The sequence below is a fragment of the Triticum dicoccoides genome, chromosome 6B, assembly GCF_002162155.2.
Source record: "Triticum dicoccoides isolate Atlit2015 ecotype Zavitan chromosome 6B, WEW_v2.0, whole genome shotgun sequence".
Taxonomy (NCBI): Eukaryota; Viridiplantae; Streptophyta; class Magnoliopsida; order Poales; family Poaceae; genus Triticum; species Triticum dicoccoides.
The window spans coordinates 721850726-721856439 of record NC_041391.1 but is presented as its reverse complement, the minus strand read 5'-3'; the positions used below and the strand labels follow the sequence as shown (position 1 = coordinate 721856439).

Here is a 5714-nt window from a genome sequence, read left to right as displayed (position 1 = left end):
TATACGTACATCCCTTTGGTGGTCGTTTCGGTGGTGTTGAAGGAGGGAGATAGGTGCTGGTCTTTTGCATAGGTTTATTCTATCTTTTCAGGCCTGTAAGGTTGGTGTGTACGTGCCTTATAACTTGATTTCATCTTAGAAATGAGACAGGTATTACCACGCAAAAAAAAAGTACGTAGCCAAAGGCGAACCAACCTATGGTTGAATGGTTGGAGGGACTGTGGTATCCCAGCCCACCAGGGTTCAAATCCTGGTGCTCGCATTTATTCCTAGATTTATTTCAGGATTTCCGGCGATGCGCATTCAGTAGGAGTAGATGTTCCCGTCGACGATGAGGTGCCTTGTGTCTGTACTGATGTTCAAAAAAAAATATGTAGCCAGAGATGGTGCGAAGATGTCAGATGTGGCTAATTTGTTTTAAAATAATACATTTTCTATTAATTTTCAGAAATATTACGCCCATTATTTTTTAAATAATATACATGCCGATTAGTACCCTATTGGCTAACAGCAGGCCGATTGGGCTCCTGTCGTCTAACTGTTGAGTCCAAACTAATTGGCATAAGTGGAGCCCAATCGGCCCGCTGTTAGCAGATAGGGTACTAATCGGCCTGCTATTAGCCGATAGGGTACTAATCGGCTATCCAGTCGGTCACCAGATGACTGTCCATGTATTAGTTTTAAAAATAATCAGCGTAATAATTTTGAAAGTAAATAGATAAATTGTACTATTATTTAATATGTTTTAGCTCAGATGTGCTTGTCCCGCGAGAGTGACAAAGACAAAGACCGCATCCGCACGAATCATTTGCACCATTCATTTTTTCATCCGACCATTCATCCATCGACATCTCCTTAATTTAATCCCTTTTAATCGGTTATTAATTGACCGCCACGGCATCCATCCATCACTGCTGCTGTCTTTGATCCCTTCTAATTAATTACTCTTCCGTAGGGCGTTTCTTTCTTGGGGAACAGGGCGTTTCTTTCTTCCGCCAGAAGAAAGAAAAGGCGACCTCGCCGCCAGGAGTCTTTCCCGCCGCCGCCGTCCGGCGGCTCCCCTCCGCCGGCGGCCTCGGTCGTTGGTGGTGAGGGGGGTCGCCGGATCCATGCGCGTGGATCGTTTTCTCTCTTGTAGATTAGGATTTTAGGCCGTTCATCGTCTTGGCTTCGGCGGCGGCGATGGCGGCGCTGAATAAAGTTTCTTCGGATCCTATTCCAACAAGGCGATCAGTCCTATGGTTGGAGATGAATTTGGCAATCAGTCTGTTCAAGCAGGGATTGCGTGGCGGCGGCGACATCCTTGTGGTGGACCTGTGTCCTCGGGCTCCGCCGTTGCGACGGCGTTTGCTCCAGCGCCGGCGCGGAGCTTGGGAGGTAGTCCAGGAGCGGATGCAGATTGTGGTCTGCATCGGCGGCATCTGGAAGATGGTGGCTCGTGTGCTGGGTTCGCGGTTCGTGGATGACAGATGTGGTTTTTTCTCCTTCGGCGTTCTAGTCGTGTGGGGGTGCCAGATCTGGAGTTTGATGGCGTGTCCGGGGTGCTGCCCCGGTCTGATTCGTTCAACGGTAATGGTTTTACCTTTGGTGAGCCGCCTTGGAGGTCCGCAAAGCTGCATGTTAGCGATGGAGCCACTACGAGCTCGGGTGTGAAGGTGATCCGTCAGTTTTCCCTTTGGTGGCTACTGTCGTGGTTCCAGAGGCAGGTGACGGGTGTTGGTGTCAAGTTCAGAGGTTTCTTCAATCTTGATTGTAATTTTACTTCTTGGTTGTTGTTCCTTTGTGCAAAGGTTAGCTTTCTACTGTCTTTTCAGTTTTTCCAGGTCGGTTACGTGACTTGTACTATGATACTTATGATATAAATGAGACACGTATTACCATGCAAAAAAAAATTACTCTTCCGTAAATCAAAACATGTGCAAGTTCCGCCATACCAAATTTTTATCATTAGACCCATCACGAAAATTAATTTCAATGCCTTACTCCAACCCAACCCTATCACCGGCAACACGACTCAACCCCACAGGAAAGTGAAAGGATGCCCAAAACTACAGCAACTAGTACAATGCCCGTGCGTTGCCACGGGCCTTTAATTTTTTTTCATGTTGGTGTATAAAACTTGATGATATTTTTGCGCCTTTCAATGACATCGCATGGAGACCCTTGTCGATGTTTTTAAACATCGACATATTCCATCTTTATCTCTCTCATCCCCTACAATAATAAACATATATGTAGAAATATACCTTTTGTGTTATCATGTGCAAAATATATACAAAAAATAACAATTATTTGTATGCACCTCTTCTGATTGTGTAAAACTCGACGAGGTCTCAGTCCAATCCATCAAAGCATCATCCGAAGCCATCAGTTTTAAACTCTGACCAAAAAAGTAAAGATATATTCATCGGTTAGCTATTATTCACTGTATAAAAAATGTGTGACATTTCTTTCAAAGCAAACAGTGACTTTTCCCTTAAAAAAGCAATCAACAACTCCTTTTCTTCTTATCTAAAAAGGGCAATTCACTCTCTCAGCCCACAACACATTGCTCACACTCATATCTCATTCCCCCAACCTACACAACCCGCGCTGTCGCCATCTCTCCCCACCATGGAAAATCATATCCAAATAAATGCCAGCTCTATCAAACAAATGAAAACAATCTAAAGATACTTTAACATTGTTATCTATCTTGGTACTGCTGCTCATCTCACTTGAAAAGAATATTTACAAATGATAATACTTTTGCTCATATCTCTTCTAAGCAACCTGATGAACATTGTAGTCAATGATACGTCCTTGGTGCTCAAATGGTGAAGCTTCTACTTCACTCCTTGCTTTCTTTAAGAATTGGCACATATTACAATCAAGGACTCCTAATCTCTTGGGCATATATCACATCAAACGATAGGGCATTCTACACAATTGTTTCCTTCCCACCGAACCTGAAGTTATTAGCCCTACACAATGGAGTTATTCATGTTGATCTTAACCTTGATGGTATACTTGGTGGATCTACCATTGAATATATCAGACTGCATATGAGGATATATGTGCCTGAATGTGATAGGGACCTGCATCCTTGATCCCAGGCTTATTAATCTTGGTGGACTCGATGAGGTCAATGTTGGCAATACTGCCATCACGAATCCTTTAGGCTCTTTAAATTCCGTGGGTGGCGTAGCTACCGAGATCAATGCAGTTAATTATGTCTCTCCCAAGTTGGTTACCAACTTCTCATTTTGTTCTAGGATTCTTCTTTTTTTGTGGGCCATTTATGGCATGCAGGAAGAGCCCGAGCTGCTGCAGCAAGTTTTGAAAAGGGAATCGATCGTGATTTGGAACATGTTCTTTACATGAACCCTCTTAACTAAGATATTCTTATTTATACTTTTTTTACTTTTTTTCTGTTCCGGCTCGGTTATTCCATCTAGTTGAGGCATTCATTACTTTTTATGAAAGAAAGATAAGGGACGGAAAATAATAATGAAAGAAACAAACGTATTCAATAAGCAAAAGGAGAGAGAGGGATTCGAACCCTCGATAGTTCCTAGAACTATACCGGTTTTCAAGACCGGAGCTATCAACCACTCACCATCTCTCCACAGCCTAATCCTTATTTTACTCCTACAAATAGAACATAGCCATATAAACAATAAAAAGATCAGCCTCATGAAAATCTTATATTCCCTGAGGAGGTTCTACCACGTGGAAACACTCTTTAATGGAACTTTCGTTTTAGCTGGTCGTGACCAAGAAACCACCGGCTTTGCTTGGTGGGCTGGGAATGCCAGACTTATCAATTTGTACGGTAAACTACTTGGAGCTCATGTAGCCCATGCTGGATTAATCGTATTCTGGGCCGGAGCAATGAACCTATTTGAAGTGGCCCATTTCATACCAGAAAAGCCCATGTATGAACAGGGTTGATTTTACTTCCACACTTAGCTACTCTAGGTTGGGAGTAGGGCCAAGGGGAAGTTCTAGATACTTTTCCGTACTTTGTATCTGGCGTACTTCACCTAATTTCCTCCGCAGTCTTAGGCTTCAGTGGCATTTATCACGCGCTTCTGGGACCCAAGACTCTTGAGGAATCTTTTCCATTCTTTGGTTATGTCTGGAAAGATAGAAATAAAATGACTACAATTTTGGGTATTCACTCAATTTTGTAAGGTCTAGGTGCTTTTCTTCTAGTACTCAAAGATCTTTATTTTGGCGGTGTATATGATACCTGGGCCCCTCGGGGGGAGATGTAAGAAAACTTACCAATTTGACCCTTAGTCCCAGTGTTATATTTGGTTATTTACTAAAATCTCCTTTTGGTGGAGAAGGGTGGATTGTTAGTGTAGATGATTTAGAAGATACAATTGGTGGGCATGTATGGTTGGGTTTTATTTGTGTATTTGGCGGAATTTAGCATATTTTAACCAAACCCTTCGCATGGGCTTGCCGTGCATTTGTATGGTCTGGAGAAGCTTACTTGTCTTATAGTTTAGCTGGTCCAACGTAATTACATTAGTAACTTTATAGGTCAACATTTTCAAAGCATCATCCAAAGCCATTGGGTTTTTTCTCCGACCTACGAAAGTAAACATATATTAAAAAAAGCTCATATACGTTATATATTCATTGGACTCCTGCTAGATGCAAGCATATGACCGTCTTTAGTCAGAGTGAGTGGCATCATGCTTTTAGTAGAATGAGTTGCATCCCAATTTTAATAACATCTAGGCTTACTTGTAAATCACTTGTTGGTAATTATTCTTCAGAAATGACTTGCTAGGTTTTGTGATAATTTTCACTATGTAAAAAAAGTAAGTGACATTCTCTCATAGCAAACAGTCTATTTTCCCTTAAAAAAAGCAAATGACCTATTTTTTCTTCTTATCTTAAAAAAAGCAATTCACTCGCTCACCGCATGACACAAAGAATGGTCATGGGAGCACCCGTGCGTTGCAATGGGGCCACATTAAATTTAAGAGTTCAATATCAATTATGTTAATATTACATTTAATATTCTCATACATATCAAGTGACATTGACGACCTTTTTTACCATCAAATTCTCACACACACTCTCTCCCTCCCTCCTCCTCACTCTCTCTCCCCCTCTCCCTCTCTCTCTCTCTAACACACACACATATCCATCTTATTGGGTACGGGACCATAATCCATCTATTTCACATGCACACGCGCTAGTGCATAACAATATGGATTATAAAACAGGTTCAAGGTAGTAACAAGGATTCTTCTCATGCATTAATAAACAAATGTTCTGCACTGAAGACAAGATAAACAATCCCCTTGTGGCTCCGCCCATGGGAGCGTTGATGGCGAGCGCAAAGAGGAAGTTGACGATGGCGAGTAGGCCATGGGGTTTCAAGTAACACTTTGCATGCCTTGCAATTTCAGGTGACAAATGATTACTCACTTCAACAATAACATAGGCACCAAATAAAGTATCATTTGGAAATATATTATGTTGCTCTCTGCAATCATGTTCTACATAGCAGGACACCATTATGAGATTATTGTGGCCAATAACCTATAAAACAGTGCTTGCTCGTCAAAAGGGAGAAGTGGTCTCAATAAATATCCTTGGATCCCTACATATCTTGCACTCACAAGATTTAGAAGAGCAATGAATAGAGTAGTACTCTCTGATCTCATTGTTATTACCAATGTTTAGAAAGCATTCATCTCCTGGCCGAA

General features: G+C 41.8%; 1 pseudogene; it reads left to right on the top strand.

The window, feature by feature from the left end:
- Positions 1–3668: 3668 nt before the first annotated feature.
- Positions 3669–4513, top strand: LOC119321684 (annotated as a pseudogene).
- The last annotated feature ends 1201 nt before the right edge of the window (positions 4514–5714 follow it).